The 20665-nt window shown below is 33.1% G+C and overlaps 1 protein-coding gene and 1 pseudogene across 2 annotated transcripts in view; one reads left to right on the forward strand and one right to left on the reverse strand.

The window, feature by feature from the left end:
- LOC102620453 (agamous-like MADS-box protein AGL11) overlaps positions 1-20665 on the reverse strand; it is an 86675-nt gene that overhangs the window by 18807 nt on the left and 47203 nt on the right. The window lies entirely within an intron of this gene.
- Positions 3506-20591, forward strand: LOC102616391 (immune-associated nucleotide-binding protein 9-like; annotated as a pseudogene).

Consider the following 20665-nt stretch of genomic DNA (forward strand, 5'->3'; position numbering starts at 1 on the left):
GCCTTCCTTGATTTTGAAAATCCACTTACAGCCCACTATTCTTCTTTTTTCTGGTCTTTCTACCAGTTCCCAAGTCTCATTGTTGTGCAGGGACAGGATTTCATCATCCATAGCTCTTTTCCATTCTGTTATGAACTTGCTCTGGATTGCATTATTGAAGGTCCTTGGTTCTTCATCATCAATCTCATGTGCAATTTCCAAGGCATATGTGATGAGATCAGCATATCCATATCTTTCTGGTGGTCTTGTTGGTCTTTTTGCTCTATCTCTAGCTAGCTAGTAACCTTGTACTTGTGATTCTAGTTGAGTTGAATCCTGAGCTTTTGACTCATTATTGATATCACCTGAATCTGCAACTTCATGTGTATCATAATAGTTAGGTAGCTCCAAGTCAATCTGATGTGTATCTGACCTCTTTGCATCTTCCTCAGATTTCCTTTGGACAGACTTCCTTTGGACAGACTTCTTGCTTATCAGTTCTTCTTCATTGAATATCACATCCTTGTTAATTATGTATTTTAGAGGATTAACATCTGTGCACCAGATTTTATAGCCCTTAACCCCTTCCGGATAGCCTATGAAGATGCCCTTTAAAGCCCTGGGAGCTAGCTTTTCCTGGCTTACATGAGCATAGGCTGTATAGCCAAAAGCTTTTAGATCTCCATAGTTTGTTGGCTGTCCAGTCCATTTTTCATAAGGTGTTTTGAATTCTATGGCTGAAGATAGACTGAGGTTGACCAGGTAATAGGCTGTTAAGAGTATTTCAGCCCACAGTGACTTGGGAAGCTTTGTTTGAACAAGCATGCACCTCACTCTCTCCATGAGTGTCCTATTCATCCTTTCTGCCAAGCCATTCTATTGAGGTGTCAATCTAACAGTTCCATGTCTCATAATTCCCTCATTTGCACAATAGTTATCAAACCTCTAATTACAAAACTCTAAGCCATTGTCTGTTCTAAGTTTCTTCAGCTTCTTTCCAGTCTAATTTTCAACCAAAATCTTCCACTCTCCAAACTTATCAAATACTTAATCTTTATTCCTCAAGGTATAGACTCATACCTTTATGGAAAAATCGTCAATGAATGATAGGAAATAATTATTACCTCCTAGAGATATCTGCTGAGCAGGCCCCCACAAATATGAATGAACATACTCTAGCTTATCCTTGGACTTATGTACTGATCTTTTAAAACTAGTTCTAGTTACTTTGCCTAGTACATAATCTTCACATAAATCCAAGTTTCCAAGCTTATCATTCCCTAATACACCTTGTTTTTCAAGTTCTTTAAGGCCCTTTTCTCCTATGTGCCCTAACCTTAGATGTCATATTTTGATTTTATCAATGGTATCAGCTGATGACACTCTAGCTTCACCATTGACTACATCACCATATAAGATGAACACCTCATTCTTTCTGTTACCTTTCATAACAACCTGTGAGTATTTGACAATCATCAGTTCCCTTGATTCAATCCTAACACTTCACCCCATCTGATCAAGCATACCTAAAGAAATCAAATTTCTTTTCAACTCAGGCACATACCTGACTTGTCTCAACTCTCTAATGGTTCCATCATGTAGCTTAAGATTAACATTGCCAATTCCCATGATTTTACACACAGTATTATTCCCCATCATTACTCTACCACCATTATAATCATAGTAATCTGTCAAGTAACTCTTATATGGGCTCATATGAAAAGTACACCCTGAGTCAAGAACCCATTTACCTTTATCTTTGCTGTCTGTGGCAATGCACACTCCAGCAGATTCATACCCTTCTTCTTCAGCTACAGCTGCACCTCCATTCTGCCCTTTCTTCTTAAACTTCTTTTCTGGACAATCTTTCTTGAACTATCCTTCTTTGTGACACAAGAAACACTTCAGATCCTTTGGCTTTTCTTTGTACTTGCCTTGCTTCTTTTTCTTGCCTTCTAATCTGGCTTTTGCTATTAAGCCTTGGCCTGATTCATTTCCCAGATGATCTTGTTTACCCTGCAATTCTTTTGTGTTGAGTGCTGATTTTACTTCATCTAGAGATAGTGTTTGCCTTCCATACATCAACTCATCAACAAAATTTCCATAAGATTTTGGTAGAGGGCTTATTAACAGAAGGGCTTTATCTTCATCATCAAGGGCTACATCAATAGTTTCCAAAGTGTCACACACTTTGTTGAACTCATCAAGATGGTCATCTAATGATGTGCCCTCTACTATTTTTAATGTGAACATCCTCATCTTTATGTATAACCTATTTGCCAGGGATTTCTTCACGTAGATACTTTCTAGCTTGGCCCACAAATCAACTACAGTGGGTTCTTTTGCCACCTCTTTTATAACAGAATCTGCAAGACTCAAGATTATCGTGCTTTTAGCCTTTCTATCAATCTCAGCAACTTGCTTAGGAGTCTTTGATGTGGAGAACTGTTTACCCTCCTTCTTGGTCACTGGTTGAATTGCATCACCAAGACCTTGAGTCACCAACAAGACCTCCATTTTCACTTTCCACATGTTGAAGTCATTTTTCCCATTAAACTTCTCAAGGTCGATCTTTGGAGTAGCCATACTAGGATCTTGATTTGTTAACCTTGCTCTGATACCAAGTGTAGTGAATTTGGTGCTGTAAAACTTTATAAGCAACCCAAGCACTGCCCATGATCACAAACCAGACCAACAAGATGCTATCAACCCAAACAATCAAGCTTTAAGTTTGAGAAAAACCTTTTAACGAAAATGGCTTTTATCATAACACACTCAGAACAAGAAGCACAATCTACATCCACGGGAGAAGCCAACAGAGCAAGTTTTATTGATGATTCAAGTAACCTTTACAGAGCAATACAAGAGTTAACTACTAGGAACAAGACGAAGCTTTCTCTCTATCTTAACTCTCTTTTATATAGCAGCTGATATAGAACCCAGAATGCACATATTTCTGCCACCTGGACTAACAGCTTCTAACTAATTTGATTCTTCCACCACGTGCATTTCACATGCTTCGCTTAAGCCTTTGGCCAAAACGTCTCCAGCCCTTGCCATTTTGAACTTAAGTAAATCACTTGCCGAGCTCCTGACTACCTGAGCTTATTAAACTTATTCTGAACAACGTCGTTTAATAAGCTCAAGTTTTGGATTCATCATTTTAGTCCACACAAGCGGAAATAAAATAAAAGTATATACCACCATAATTAATTAATTAACTGATGATGTTTAGATTCTGTACTTGATTATATATCAATTCATCATATTTTTATTAAGATTACAAATTTAACTATATTGTCGGGGTTTGAATGATTTTTATTTTAAATATATTTTTTTAATGAATTTATTCATGTTCGGTTGGATAATATTTAAAGTAATAACAAACATAGGTTTTAATGGAGTGAAATTGTAAGGGTATGGTAACTAAATCTTGTTTCTTATTGTTTAATGATAAAGATTGAATTCAATATGAAGTGGTTTGATATTGTAACTGCATTGCAGGTAAATTGAAATTTTTTATACGATGGGAGGAAGTAGGATTGATGATGATTGCGAGCTTACTTCTCCATCTAATGGGGTGCGCACTGTGGTTTTAGTTGGCCATACTGGCAATGGAAAAAGTGCGACGGGCAATAGTATTCTTGGAAGAAGAGCCTTCAAGTCGAGGGCTAGCTCGTCTGGCGTTACAAGTACTTGTGAAATGCACAGAACCGTGCTCAAAGATGGCCAAGTTGTTAATGTCATTGATACCCCTGGTAATTCACTAATGTCGTTGCCTAGATATTCCATTTCCATGCCTGTTGATGTTGTGGTGGTACGTAGATTGATGTCATGGTAATAAAAAAAAAAATAGATTGATGTTACGAGCAATTGCAGGACTTTTTGATTTTTCTGCTGGCTCTGAGTTTGTCGGCAAGGAAATTGTCAAATGTGTCGGTATGGCCTAGGACGAGATCCATGCAGCCCTTGTAGTTTTCTCTGTTAGAAGCCGTTTTTCTCAAGAGGAAGAAGCTACACTACACAGTTTGCAGACCTTGTTCGGGAAAAATTGTTTTGACTACATGATTGTTGTTTTCAGTGGAAGGGATGAACTTGAAGCTAATGACGAAACGTTAGAAGATTATTTGGGTCGTGAGTGTCCAAAGCCTTTAAAGGTTTGTTTTGAACGGCAGTAGTGTTCAATAATTTCATTAGTCATTTTGATCAAGTTGTCTTTAGTTGGTTCTTTTGTGAAGTTTTGGACTCCTTTACGGTTGGACTATTGGAAGTTTAATATGAATATATGCATGTTGAAAATACTAGATAGGTTTATAGTAGTCTAGCCGTCTTAAAATTCCATTTTCAATAGGGCTTCATTTCCTGAATGGTTTTCTTCTACCATGCAGGATTGGCAGGAGAGGTGATTGGTTGATAATATTCTGCTGGCATTACTTAATTTTAGTTATATTTTAATGTCTTTGAAAGAGATGTCATTCATTCATTTGCCAAGCATTTATGCTTTTCTTATTTGTATTATTTGATTTCATCTGTTATTTATTTTTGGTTCTTATTCTATTAATGTGTGTTCATTTGTTTGTTCCTTAAAATATGTACCTCTTTGATTTATATGCTTAAAATTAACCTACTTTTAAGATTTTAGAAGTGCGCCAAGGAGGATATACAGGTCCATTTTATTAGGCGTTGTTTGAATAAAATATCAAGGCTAACTTTATAAGATTTAAAATTCTCTTAAAAATCCCTGTGGATTCTAGCCTCAAAATTGGTGTCTAAAATTTCAATGTGAGATCTTTTTTCAGTTTCAACATGCAAATCTCTTTTTTCAGTTTCAACATGGAAATCTCTTATTTTTAGAATTTACTTGATGAATTTGATTCCTAAAACTTTTCAAGTTCAGGAGTAGGAAGAAAAATAACAAAAATGAACATAAAGACCCCTTCAAGTTGTAGCTTTGCAATTAAAAAAATCGGGTTATTTTATAGTTGAAGGGAACTTTGTTTTACTTATTTTACTAATTTTTGTATTTTGAAGGAATCAAAATTTTTTAATTATAATGTTGCAAAATTAGGTCAATTATGTAGATGCCACAGAAAATATGATCACGTCTTTTTGCAGTTTTGAGCCTTGGTCACTTGAGTTTGTTTATGACAATAGTATAGTCTTTCATGCTTTTTTCTAAATGTAAAAATTTACCTAGTGAAGAGGCCGCTACTGATTTGTAGCCACCAATTTTGATTGGGTCAATGCTTTTCACTGGAATATATGCAGATTATTATTATTATTATTATTATTATTTCAGTTATATGGAATGCTAATCACCCTTTAATGTCTTAAAATTTGATGGACATAAAATGTTATTGTAAGCGGTCAAACCATAAGGAGGATGGAATTAATTATTAAAATTTGATTATTGCTTGCCCTTAAATACTTTTAGGGGATGCATGATATTAAGTACCAATGATCACAATAAAAACAAATTTTGTCAGCTAAATATCTTCAAACTTTTAGAGACTACAAGTGATTGATTGGTTTATCAATGTTTACGAAAGGGGCTAACATTTGCTTTATTCCATATCATTTTTCCATTATTTTAGGAGATCCTTCATCTATTTGATAATAGGTGCGTGCTTTTTGATAACAAGACCAAGGATGCGGCCAAGAGAACTGAGCAGATTGGGAAGCTTCGTTCTCTGGTTAACTCTGTGATCATGTAGAATGGTGGGTAGCCATATACAAACGAAATCTTTGCTGAGTTGAAGATGACTTCATTTCTATCGTGATAGAATTATGTGCTGCTTCTTTTTGAATATGTCACGATAATGTCTCTTTTTCTTTTTTTCTACTCAGACAGGGGCTATTAAACTCCATGAGCAACAAGTTATTAAGTTATATGTTCATTGATTGTGTTTTTATTTCTTTTTTTCTCTCAAGAAATATTAAGAACGAGAAATTTCAGATCTGAAGGAGCAGATGCAAAAATCATATGAAGATCAACTCAAACGAATTACTGAGATGATATTTTTTATGCTCCTTGTTTTGGCATCAAGATATGGCATGCATATGTGTTCATTTCACGGATCTGGTAATCATTTCCAAAACTGTGTAATTAAAAAATGCCTATAAAGTGTTCAGGTACCTGTAATGATATTCTAAATTGTGAGACTTGGAGGTAGTAAAGACTGCCGCTCTTTCCTTACCCCTAGATTTTTGGAGATTGCCATTTGAAAACATACTTTATCTTGCTAGTTGATGGGGACAATTTTGTTATTAAGTTATCTACTCACTTATTGTGTTTTGAAGGTTGTAATATGTTGTTCTTATCTTGATGATTGTTTGATTGTCTTGTTCTGTTTTGTTTCTTGATGAAATTAAGTAGATTACTTTATGGTAGTAGCTATAGGTGGTTTGCTCATCATGACTTGCACTTAGGAATGGATTCTGCACTTGTTTAGTCATTAATCATAAGAACATTTCTTGTAATAATGTAGATCCTGTGGGAACAATTAACATGTTATAAGCAAGTTATGTCATATTCTAATTTTTTTAAAAACAGAATAGCCACATTCAAAATAAATTTTTATGAAAATATAGTTAGGCACATGAAACCTAATCGAATAGCTACATAGTTTTGATTTTCCTTTCGACGGTTTCAATTTATAGAAAGGCAGTAGAATGATCCGGCATTAAGCCAAATCCTATTCAACAATAATCTAGATTTGCTGTAACATTCTGTGGAATGACTACATCTCTGAGATGCTAATAATTTTTACTCTCCACATTCCTGGAGTGGCAAAATGAAAAAGTTGGTAGATTCTTTAATACTTTATATTTTAGATTTATCTGTTTGTTTTCTTTAGCTTTTGTTTCTACCATTTATCAATGATTGAGAGAGTGGAATTGATTGAAGTAAGAATGTTTCGCCGAGTATGGTGAACTTAGCAACTCCCTTTGCAATTGGATTAAACTAAATTAGTACTCAAGAATTTTCTTCTCTTAAGTTGGAGTTTTATATTACCAATACCCAATTTTTTTTGGTATTATTCTACTACTCTAGGGCTTAGTGGCATGTTTTATGACTGATATTGATGCTTTTTTGATAGTTTGAGTCTAAGCTCAAAGAGACAACAACTAGGCTCGAATAGCAATTGGCAGGGGAGCATGCTGCTCGATTAAAGGTAGAAGCGGCTGCAAAATCAACTCAAATGAAGTCAGATGACAAAATTCGTAAGCTTAGAGAGGATCTTGAGAGAGCTCAGAGGGAGAATGAGGGGCTCCATAAGGGAGTTGAAATTGGAGATTGTGCCATTCTTTGACCTAATCACTGGCAGGGATTATATGCCATTGGCGTGAAAATCAGCTAAAGTATATTTTTTTTGTCTCCTCTTCCTTTTCAGATAATATTTGAAGTTCATGCCGCATTTTTCTCGGTGTTTTACTACAGTCAAGAAGCTTATATCCTGGGTTATGTAAATCTTCACAGTCCAGTCCGGAGTGCGGTCTGAAGATAGTATTACACGGAAAAACTGTATTGTCACCAAATGAAATTTCTTTTATGGAACCGTCTAGAATCTTTTCTTACACGGTGGATCCAAAGAGATCTGATTCATTTTCTCTTCATTGAGCTCTTAACGAACGCTATATTGTTTTCACATTTGTAGCAGATACAACCCAAGATATGCCCTTCTATCAATCATGACTTTTCCAAAAATTCAAACAGACTAATAGAGTAATCCTATTGTCCAAGAGACTTGCAATAAATCACCAAACTTATGACCCTTTCTTTGATTCACACCAAACTTCAACTAGCTCCATAGCCTAAACTTATCAAGTACAGTATTTATTTATACATATATGACACAATCTTTATTTACTTTATAGGTAATGCAAATCCTTCAACATCATACATAATCAGTTGTATAGATATTAAGTTTTAGCGTAATAATTGTCCCTCAAAGAGAAGTAGCCAATTTTAATTCATCGTAAGTAATTAGGTTACACATAAACTGATCTAGTTTCATATATTTGCTGGTTTCAAAAATAGGTATCAAATAGCACATAAATTCATTAGATAATCATAGTTTGAAAATGTTAAAGAGTTCCATAAAAGCTTGGAAGAAAACGAAAAGAAGGCTAAAGAGAATTTAATGAATTTTAATTATTACCCTTTTCTACAAGAACTCAACTTCAGCTAGCAGTATTTCATGCTGTTGCACAGAACAGGAAACAAACAAAGCAACAAATTATTTTCAAAATGACATAAATTACATATACCGAACGTAATTTGATAAAGTTTATGCAATGTATTATTGCAAAACAATGGTGTATTGCTCAAATTCAATTATTTTTTTCGTCGATTTCATGCATGCATAGTGCAATTAATTAGGTACCTTCTTGGAGCTGATCCTAGTGATGCCACACTCAAGCCTGTTCTCCAGTTGCTTAAGCTCCTTTACAGTTAAAGAACTCAAAGAATCACCCATCAAATGTGTTAGGAATTTATCTCTATTAGAAATAGATATAGGTAATTAAAAACCAAAAAAATTAACAACTTAATTTTTTCCGGAAGTACTGTTCACTATTACTGTTCACGAATACTATTCATTCGCATCAAAAATATTAATTTTCAAAACATAATAAAATGCAGAAAATAAATTACACAGAGATTTTTACGTGGTTCGGATTAACCAATCCTACATCCACGAGGCCACAGCCAGATGAAAAGCAATTCACTAAGTTTAAATGTTACAACCTATGGATTTACCAAACTTAAGACTCTCACTTACAGTTTATCACCATACAGTTTACTCAACCCTAGACTGAATCTGCTTCTCTTGAATAATCGCTACCCCTCTTGATCCACGATCCTCAAGGCACTTCTCAAAGTGATCAAAAGCAATTCTTCAATTCTTCAATTCTTCAATGTCTAGTGATCCAAGATCCACATAGACTCTCCGCAGAGATGAACAGAAGATAAGAAAACAAATCAACACAACATGCTGCGCCAAATCTGGATTCTCTGGGGAGGAGGCCGAATTTTGCTTCTCTACTTTATGCTCTGTGTTGTGTACTCTTCAATTGTGAAATACCTCTCTTTATATAGGCACTAGGATTTCACCAAAATAGCAAGTCTTAAAAGACTTGGATTCTTTCCAAATAAGAGTTTCCTTCCTCTTATAATTCCCATGAATCTAAATATGAATAAATATAATCTTCTTGTCTTGCTTGTCTCCCAATAAATATCTAGAGCATTTAATAAACTTCCTGTTTGAAGCAACTTCTTGCTCTAAATAGATCTCATGTGCCAATTATAAAATCCCACCATTAATTGACTTGCTAAATTAGACATCTAATTAAATTAGGAAACAAATATTCTTAATAAATTGGAATCTCACTAAATTAGGGAATTAATAAAATAATCCCTATTACAAGATATCCAATAAATAAATTTCCAATTTAACTAGACTTGCCATAAAATGCCAACTCTATAAATATTGGACTTAACAAAATGCCTATATGAAGAGTCAAGAGTGAGATAACCAATTGCAAATTCAATTGAAATTGTATATTTTGGCATAATTAACTAACTATGCTTAATATGAAAATGATTGTTGATGAAATAATTGAAAATACCTGTTAGAATTCTGTGACATTTAAATTTGCTACCGCAGCTTTGCTGACTCTTGCTGATAGTATCGTTTCCATGGGTCACATGTAATGGGAGAAGTTAAATTTTTATTGGGAACTTTATATTTCAATGCTAACTATGTGGTAATAAATGATAATAAGTTGGTTTTTTTTTCACCTTTTCATAATAATATATACTCCTACCAACGCCTAAATTTATAGCCTAAATAATGAATTATGTACCTGAGCATTGATCTCAGTAACAATGCCAGAATTTATTTATTTTATAGCTTAAATTACATACATTTACACACACGCACACACACTAGGAACAACAGGTTGTATTCATCAAATTCATCTAAAAATATCTAACTAACCAGATAGCTCTGCTTCTTTTCTTTCCAACTAAATTTCTACACTTGGTAGATTCTCAGCAGGTTTAGCAATAACCTTTAGGAACTCCAAATAATCCAGGTCTTTATTGTCCACATCAAAACCAAAAACAGCTTATTGCTACAGTACTTCTAAAAACAATAAGAAGATAAAGAAAATAAAGGTATGCTTTGTAATTGTTGTGCTTTTACTTAACTTTGAAATTTAGCAACTTAAGTGTATTGGTAAAAGCCACAACACTTCCACCCCAAAATTACCTTAAGTTTTTTTAAATAAAAAATTACCTTTAAAAATGGTGCCTTCACGACTATCCTCTCTAGAATAAGGCATGGGAACATGTTGAGATGGAGCATATTCAACAATAGCCCTAAACTAAGCACCTAATCGAGAACCCAATAACACATATAATTAACCAAACAGAAAGTGCCCTTTTCATTTAAAACAACATAAACTCATTCTTACCAAATTAAGATTGATAAGTAAAAGCAAAAGGGAAAGCAAAATTACCCTTTTCATTAACAAACACATGTCCATTCAACAACTCAGCAAACTCAAACACATCCGCAGGCTTCTTCAATTCTTCATATAGAGCTTTGAACACATTCTTGCTTCATCTATTCACATATTGGGCATCATTTTGTAATCTTAAATATTGTGAGAGGCAAAACAAATTTGTAATCTTTTATTTTGAGTGATTGTAAGTGTTGTGATACACATGGGTTAAGAGATTGGGATAATCTCTTGTTTTAAAGGTTATTAACACCTTGGAAGTCAAGTGTAAGCATTTGAAGCCTTGGAGGCTTGCTTAGTGGAATCCTCAAGCCCGGAAAGCTCGGAGGCGTGGACGTAGGGGAGGTTGGCTGAACCACGTAAAAATCTATGTGTTTGAATCTCTCTTCCCTTATCTTTTTATATTGTGATTAACTTATTTGTTATTCCTTTGAATTTGTTTTATATTTGCATTAAGTTTTTCTTTATAAATTGAATAATTTTTAGAATTCCAATTCACCCCCCTCTTGGGTTGCTTAACTAGAATTTCAGATTATTCCCCTAGGTACTTGTTTGGTGATAATTTTTGGTATTCAGTATTTGATATTATAAGTATTATGATTTCATTGATTGTATGCATATTAATGTAATATTGTTATTTAAGTGCATGATTTGAATTAAATAAGTTTATGATGATTGTATAAATTGCAGGTTTGGGGATGTCATAATTATATATGAGACTTTGCTGAATTTTTGGTAGAATTCTTGCACATTAGAATTATTATTAATTCATTTAGACGAGATTAGATAAACTCGTCCTGGGGGTTCGGGGCGGGTCATTTCAATTTATAGCTTAAATTAATGAATTACTTACCTGAGCATTGATCTCAGTAACAATGCCAAAATTTATTTATTTTACAGCTTAAATTACATACCTTTATGCGCACACACACATACATACACACACACACTAAGAACAATGGCTTATATTCATCAAAATCCTCTAAAATAACTAACTAACCAGATAGCTCAACTTTGTTTCTTTCCAACAGAATTTCTGCACTTGGTAGATTCTCAGCAAGTTTAGCAATAACCTTCAGGAACTCTAGATAATCCAAGTCTTTATTGTCCACATCAAAACCAAATACAGCTTATTACTACAGTACTTCTAAAAACAACAAGAAGGTGAAAAAAATAAAGGTATACTAGTAATTGTTGTCTTTTAATTAACTTTAAAATTTACCAGCTTAAGTGTATGGTAAAAGCCACAAAAGTGCCCTCAGTTTTTTTTTAAAAGAAAAATTACCTTTAAAAATGGTGCAGAACCAATTGTAACGGTCATTGAAGTGATCGTGGAAAAGGGCTAAAAGATGACGAATCACTACTTTGTTTCTCTGCAATGGCTCCTTCATTTCATCGCATTCAATTTTTTTCGATTGTATTGAATTCGAAAAATTGAAAAAGAGTTTTGATTATTTTGTACCCTAATTAGCAATATGGGTTGAGAATGAAATTGGAATATTGTTTATTCAAAAGTTTAATAGTATCATTCTTATTTTTAAATAAATTTTTATTCATATTTATTATAAATTAAATGAATTATATAAATACAAATTAAAATAAAAATTTAAGTACTAAAAATAAAAAATATATGTTTCAATATAAATAAAAAATTAATTATAAAATTTTTCTTTTACTTTTTGTTGTTTTAAATTATTTTCTTATAATGAATACATATATTATAGCCCCAAGATAAGTTATTAAGAAAATAACTCTGTAACATATACACCTTAATTTTTCCTAATTACGTGTATTATGTTGTTTCTCTTTTCGGTATTAATTTTAAAAGTCATCAGATTGGTTACAAATTATTATGGATGAATTAATGGATTTGGGTCAGGTTAATGAATGATCGTGTTTTGATTAAATTTAAATTTGTCATGACATAAATCGAGGAAAATCGAATGCGATTATGAGGTCATGTAGTCGGATTTTATTTTCGTCACGGGTCCGATATTAGTTTAATTTGTATTAAGCTTTATAAAAAAGGATGCATTCTATAAATTGGAGATGGGGAGAGAGAGGAGGGGAGAGAGAAAGAGAAAGAGAGAAGTCGCGTTCATGACCCAAATGGAACTCACTATTCCGACTAGCTTCAAAAGCTCGTGACATGCTGGTTATACCCCTGCCATCCTCGTCGCCGAAAAACGGCGATTTAGCTAAAAAGAAACCGCGGCTCAACCTATCACCATCGCCTTCAATTTCGCCAGAGTTTGGCCACACCACTGGCTGGGTTCTACTTCTCACGTCACTAGCTTCCATTTCTAACCAACCTTGCCACCTGAAACAGTCGTTTTGGTCATGAACAACCGCCGGAAAGCTCACGGCTTTTGAAGCACGATCTGCCACCATCACTGAGCGTGGGAGCTCATGGCCACCACCAGTGGACTCAGCGTGGTTAGAACTATCAGACTTGAGCTCCTCGTCGCCGTTGACTGAAGTCCGGTCATCGTTGACCGGGAGGGGCAATTCGATAATTTCACAAGACTTTGGGGTAAATTTGTAATTTTTAAAAATGATGAATAATATAGTAATTTTATATTAGGGCAGTGAGGTAATTTGAGATTTCAGGGATACTTCGGTAATTTATGTTGTTAAGGGCATTTTGGTAATTTTACACTGACGGTATTTTCGTATTTTCTGACATTGTGGTTATTTTTGTGATCTAAATTGAAGACAGTTTGGTAATTGAGGATTCTGAGGATAATTTAGTAAATTTTGACATCAAGGGAATTTTGGTAATTTGGCATGTAGGGGTATTTTGGTAATTTTATACATACAGGAAATTGTGAATGATAGTTGTTTTGAGCTCTATTGCATAAGATTAGTTGTATTTCACACCTATGGAAAATGATTATGTCGTTTCCTTGAGTTAGGAGGATCCGCGAACGACAATCAACCCACGAACGTTGTTGATACTGAGTTTGGACATTGTCAATGTGAGTGGAATATACAAAATATATTTTGATAGTATATCTTGATTTTATGATACAGTACAGTATGTTTTGATAAATAAGTATTTAATGCTCCGATTGGATGATTTCCCAGAAAATTAATTTTTATCTATGTGTTGTTATTTATTACTATTAAAAATGAGTTTGATTAATGATTTTATTATCGTTTTTGAGAAAATGCATGATAATATAATTCAGTGGACTTGAGATATGTTAACTAAAAAAGAAATGAGATTTCAGATGTGATTATGTGTTTATATATACATGTGTATAAAAGGTTATTTGGAAAATCAATGGATAGTACCCTTCCCCTTTAGATACAGTGATATAGATGATATGAGATGAATACAATGATACAGATGATATGAGATGAAAGGCCTTTGAGGCCCGTCTGAACACACATAGAGGCTTTAGGCCATGTGTTTGGGCACTTTTGCCTTTTGGGGGCGTATGAATGCAATATGATGATTATAGAGATACAAATGTTGAGATACAAATGATACAGATGAGATATGATGATATAGATGATACATCCATAATAATAATAATAATGGGAGATCGTCGGTATTCCTCTATTCAAATCAATATATACTAATTACTTTAGTATTGTTTACAAAATATTTAATAATTTTTTAATGGTATTATTTCTATTTTTAAATAAACTTTTATTCATATTTATTATAAATTAAATGAATAATGCAAATACAAATTAGAATATAAATTTAAATACTAAAATAAAAATATATGCTTCAATATAAATAAAACCAGTAAAAAATAAGTGATATGTATTAGTTCAAATGGGAAAAAAAATTAAAAACCTCCTTAATAATAAAAGTGACGAAATAATGAAAGGCAAAAGAGAGAAATTGCATGTTCATTCATCTTTTAGATTCTTTTCTTCTCAAATTTCTATTTAAACCCTTTTAAATTCTTTTCTTCTCAACTTTCTATTCAAAGTTTTTTACATTCTTTACTTCTCAACTTTCTATTTAAACTCTTTTAAATTCTTTTCTTCAAACTCTTTTAGATTCTTTACTTCTCAACTTTCTATTACATTCATTATTCAATTTATAATTTTCATACCTTAAATCCTAAAATTTAAGTCAAGTCTCTTCCCATTTCTCATCTCTTCATACACAACACAATCTTTTTAGCTCTCCTCTCTTCGCAAGTAAAATCTCAGTTCATCGCATCATCTCACGGTTTGTTTTCATACTTTGCTTTCTCCAAATTGTCCTCGCCTTTTCCTCTCAATCTCAATTTTTGTTTTTTTTATTATAGACTCGATTTTCTTTACCTCGGTTTGTAAATTTTATCGGATGTAATGCATAATCATGGGTGACCCAATTAAGGCTCAGGAGGGGGTTCAGCCCCTTTAGGGCCATTAATTTTTCTTTTAAATGTACTTCAAGCCATTTCTAAAAGAATTAAATAAAAAAACATTTGACACATTTTTCATATAACAAAAGACTTTTGATTCAATGGTAAGAGTTTATTTGATGGTTTTAAAGTCCTGATTCAAATCCCAATAGCTACATTTATTTTTATTTTTTAATATTTTGTGGAAACTACTTAGAAAAATTATACTTTCATGCATTTGAAATAAATAGTTTTTACTATTATTATTTAGAATTTAAAAGAAAGTAACAAAATTTGAGTTTATGAGACTTAAATTGTATTCGTGTGAACATTAAAAAAAACCAAATTAAATAAAAGTTTTTTAACTAAGTCCCCCTAATTGAAGTGTCTAGGTTCACCACCGTGCATAATTGATCGTCGTCATTTTTTTTTCAACAATTTCATAAAACAAGCATAATTAAATTAAAATATATACCAGGACAATTAATTAATTAACTAATGCTGTTTAGATTTTGTGCTTGATTATATATCGATTCATCATATTTTATTAAGATTATGAATTTACACTATATCGCTGGGGTCTGAATGATTTTTATTTTTAATATTTTTTTATGAATTTATTCATGTTCGATTGGATAATATTTAAAGTAATAACAAATATAAGTTTTAATGGAGTGAAATTGTAAGGGTATGGTAACTAAATTTTCTTTCTAATTGTTTAACGATAAAAATTGAATTTAATGTGAAGTGGTTTGATATTGTAAATGCATTGCCAGTAAATTGAAATTTTTTGAAGGATGGGAGAAAGAGTGATTAATGGTGATTGGAAGCCTACTTCTTCATCTAATGGGGAGCGCACTGTGGTTTTACTTGGTCGTACTGGCAATGGCAAAAGTGCGACGGGCAATAGTATTCTCGGAAGAAGAGCCTTCAAGGCGAGTGCTGGCTCATCTGCTATTACTAAAACTTGTGAAATGAAGACAACCGTACTCAAAGATGGCCAAGTTGTTAATGTCATTGATACCCCCGGTAATTTACTAATGTTGGTGCCTAGATATTCCATTCCATGCTTGTTGATGTTGTGCTGGTAAGTAGATTGATGTTATGAGCGATTGCAGGACTTTTTGATTCTTCTGCTGAATCTGAGTATGTCAGCAAGGAAATTGCCAAATGTATTGGTATGGCCAAGGATGGGATCCATGCAGTCCTTCTAGTTTTCTCTGTTAGAAGCCGTTTTTCTCAAGAGGAAGAAGCTGCAGTACACCGTTTATAGACCTTGTTTGGGAAAAAAAATTTTGACTATATGATTGTTATTTTCACTGGAGGGGATGATCTTGAAGATAATGAGAAAACATTAGAAGATTACTTGGGTCTTGAGTGTCCAAAGCCTTTAAAGGTTTGTTTCTGAACGACAATAGTTTTCGATAATTTCATTAGTCATTTTGATCAAGTTGTCTTTCTTTGGTTCTTTTGTGAAGTTTTAGACTCCTTTACTGTTGGACTATGGGAAGTTTAATATGAATATATGCAAGCTGAAAAATACTAGATACGTTTATAGTAGGCCAGCCGTCTTAAAGTTCCATTTTCAATAGTGCTTCATTTCCTGAATGGTTTTATTCTGCCAAGCGGGATTGGCCGGAGAGGTGATTGTTTGGTAATGTTCTGCTGGCATTACTTAATTTTAGTCATATTTTAATGTCTTCGAATGAGATGTCATTAATTCATTTGCTAAACATTTATGCTTTTCTTATTTGTATTCTTTGATTTCGAGTGTGTTTGGAATTGAGGTTGGACAATTGTAGCTTAAAAGCTAGAGTAGTAAAGTGTTTGGTAAAAACTATATTAATATGATTTTTTATTTGTATAATGGAGATTCTATTATATTTTTAACAATTTTGTTAAAATTATTATTTATAATTTATATTTACTACATATTATTAACTTTTGTTTCATAGTTACAGCTTTTTCCCCACAGCAGCTGTAGCTTAAAAACTACAGCATCTCAATCCCAAACGCACCCTCTATCTGCTATTTAATCTTGGTTCTTATTTGATTAATTTGTGTTCATTTGTTTGTTTCTTAAAATATATGCCTCTTTGATTTAAACGCTTAAAATTAACCTAATTGTAAGATTTTAAAAGGGTGCCAAGGAGGATATGACTTCCTATACAAGTCCATTTTATTAGGCGTTGTTAGAATAAAATATCAAGTCTAAGCCTCAGAATTGGTGCCTAAAATTTCAATGTGAGATCTTTTTTCAGTTTCAACACGCAAATCTCTTTTTCTCATAACTTACTTGAAGAATTTGGTTCCTAAAACTTTTTAAGTTGAGAAAGATTTATATCAAGTTCCTCTATTTTACTGCATACTTGATTTAACCTATGAGAAGTAGGAAGAAAAATAAGAAAAATGAAGATAAAGACCCATTCAAGTTGTAGCTCTGCAATTAAAAAAAAAGAGTTATTTTACAGTTAAAGTGAATTTTTTTTTATTGCACTAATTTTTGTAGTTTTAAGGAATCAAATTTTTTTAATTATAATGCCGCAAAATTAGGTCAACTATGTAGATGCCACAGAAAATGTTATCATGCCTTTTGGCAGTTTTGAGGTTTGGTCACTTGAGTTTGTTTATGACAATAGTACAGTCTTTTGCCTATTGAAGAGGCAGGTACTAATTTGTAGCCACTAATTTTGATTGGGTCAATGCTTTTCACTAGAATATATGCAGATGATGATGATGATTGTTATTCTTTTTTTTTTGTTATTGCTTGCCCTTAAATAGTTTTTGCGCAGATGCATGATATTAAATACCAATGATCACAATAAAAACAAATTTGGTTAGCTCAATATTTGCAAACTTTTAGAAACTACAAGTGTTTGATTGGTTCATTAGTGCTTACGAAAGGAGCTAACATTTGCTTTATTTCTTATCATTTTTCCATCATTTTAGGAAATCCTTCAACAATGTGATAATAGGTGGGTGCTTTTTGATAACAAGACCAAGTATGAGGCCAAGAGAACTGAACAGGTTCAGCAGCTTCTTTCTTTGGTTAACGCTGTGAACGTTAAAAATGGTGGGCAACCATACACGAACGAGTGTTTTGCTGAGCTGAAGGTGACTTTATTACTATCGTGATAGACTCTTGTGCTGCTTCTTTCTAAATATGTCATGACAATGTCACTTTTTCTTTTTTGTATAATGTTGCTACTCTAGGGCTTAGTGGCATGTTTTATGACTGATATTGATGCTTTTTTGATAGGTTGAGTCTAAGCTCAAACAGACAACAATTTGGCTCGAACAACAGTTGGCAAAGGAGCAAGCTGCTCGGTTAAAGGGAGAAGAGGTTGCACAAATAGCTCAAAGGAAGTCAAATGACGAAATTCGTAAGCTTAGAGAGAATCTTGAAAGTGCTCGGAGGGAGATTGAGGACCAGATGCATGAATCAAATGAAGATAAAATCAAACGAATTATTGAGATGGTATTTTTTATGCTCCTGCTTTTGACATCAAAATATGACATGCATATGTGTCCATCTCTAAGAGTGGGTAATCATTTCTAAAAGTGTGTAATTAAAAAATGCCAATAAAGTGTTCAAGTACCTGGAATGATATTATAAATTGTAAGACTTGGAGGTGGTAAAGACTGCCACTTTGTCCTTACCTATAACTTGTTAGAGATTGTCATCTGACAAAACGCTTCATCTCGCTAGTTGATGGGGAAACATTTGTTTTTAAGTTATCTGTTCACTGGTTGTGTTTTGAAGGCTGTACCATGTTGTTCTTACCTTGAAGATTGTTTGACCATCTTGTTCTGTTTTGTTTCTTCTCTTGATAAAATTAAATAGATTACTTTATGGTAGTACCTATCGGCGATTTGTTTATCATGACTTACACTTAGAAATGGATTCTGCACTTGTTTAGTCATCAATCATAAGAACATTTCTTGTAATATTGTGGATATTGTATTATTTGTTTACTTTTTTAAGCTTTTGTTTCTATCATTTATCAATGATTAAGAGACTGGAATTTATTGAAGTAAGAAAGGTTTGTCGAGTATAGTGAACTTAACAACTTCCTTTGCAATTGGATTAAACTAAATTAATACTTAAGAATTTTCTTCTCTTAAGATGGAGTTTTATATTACCAATACCTAATCTTTATTTGTATAATGCTGCTACTCTAGGGCTTAGTGGCATGTTTTACGACTGATGTTGATGCTTTTTTTATAGGTTGAGTCTAAGCTCAAAGAGACAATAACTAGGGTCGAACAACAGTTGGCAGAGGAGCAAGCTACTCGGTTAAAGGAAGAAGAGGTTGCACAATTAGCGCAGAGGAAGTCAAATGAAGAAATTCATAAGCTTAGAGAGAATCTTGAAAGAACTCAGAGAGAGACTGAGGACCAGCTACATAAATCATATGAAGATCGAATCAAACGAACTACTGAGATGGTATTTTTTATGCTTCTTGTTTTGACATTAAAAAAAGACATGCTTATGTGTTCATCTCTTAGATCGTGTAATTGTTTCTCAAATTGTGTAATTAAAAAAGGCCTATAAAGTGTACAGGTACCTGTAATGATATTATAAATTGTAAGACTTAGAGATGGTAAAGACTGCCACTCTATCCCTATCCCTAACTTGTTGGAGATTGCCATCTAAAGAGATGCTTTATCTCGCTAGTTGATGGGGACAAATATGTTACTAAGTTATTTATTCACTTATTGTGTTTCTAAGGCTGTAACATGTTGTTTTGACCTTGAACATTGTTTGACTAGTTTGTTCTGTTTTGTTTCTTCTCTTGGTGAAATTAAGTAGATTAGTCTATGGCAGTAGCTATAGGCGGTTTGCTCATCATGACTTACATTTAGGATTATGCACTTGTTTAGTCATCAATCATAAGAACATTTCTTGTAATACTGTGGATACTCCATTATCTGTTTATTTTTTTTAAGCTTTTGTTTCTATCATTTATCAATGATTGAGATAGTAGAATTGATTGAAGTAAGAAAGTTGTACCGCGTATGGTGAACTTAGCAACTCCCTTTGTGATTGGATTAAACTATATTAATACTTATGAATTTTATTTTCTTAAGTTGGAGTTTGATATTACAAATACCCAATCTTTATTTGTATTATCTGCTACTTTAGGGCTTAGTGGCATGTTTTATGACTGATATTGATGCTTTTTTGATAGGTTGAGTCCAGGCTCAAAGAGACAACAACTAGGCTCGAACAACAATTGGCAGAAGAGCAAGCTGCTCGGTTAAAAGTCGAAGGGTTTGCACAATTAGCTCAAAAAAATTCAAATGACGAAATTCATAAACTTAGAGAGAATCTTGAAAGAGCTCAGAGGGATACTGAGGACCAGATGCAAGAATCATATAAAGATCAAATCAAACAAATTACTGAGACGGTACTTTTTATGCTCCTTGTTTTGACATCAAAATATGACATGCATATGTGTTCATCTCTCAAATCGAGTAATCATTTCTAAAACTGTGTAATTAAAAAATGCCTATAAAGTGTGTAGATACTTGTAATGATATTCTAAATTGTAAGACTTGGAGGTGGTAAAGACTGCCACTATGTCCTTACCCATAACTTGTTGGAGATTGCCATCTGGAAAGATGCTTCATCTCGTTAGTTGATGGGGACAAATTTGCTATTAAGTTATCTGTTCACTAATTGTGTTTTGAAGGTTGTATCATGTTGTTCTTACCTCAAAGATTGTATGACTATCTTGTTCTGTTTTTTTTTTCTTCTCTTGATGAAATTAAGTAGATTACTCTATGGCAGTAGCTATAGGTGG

The sequence above is a fragment of the Citrus sinensis genome, chromosome 3 (assembly GCF_022201045.2).
Source record: "Citrus sinensis cultivar Valencia sweet orange chromosome 3, DVS_A1.0, whole genome shotgun sequence".
Lineage (NCBI taxonomy): Eukaryota > Viridiplantae > Streptophyta > Magnoliopsida > Sapindales > Rutaceae > Citrus > Citrus sinensis.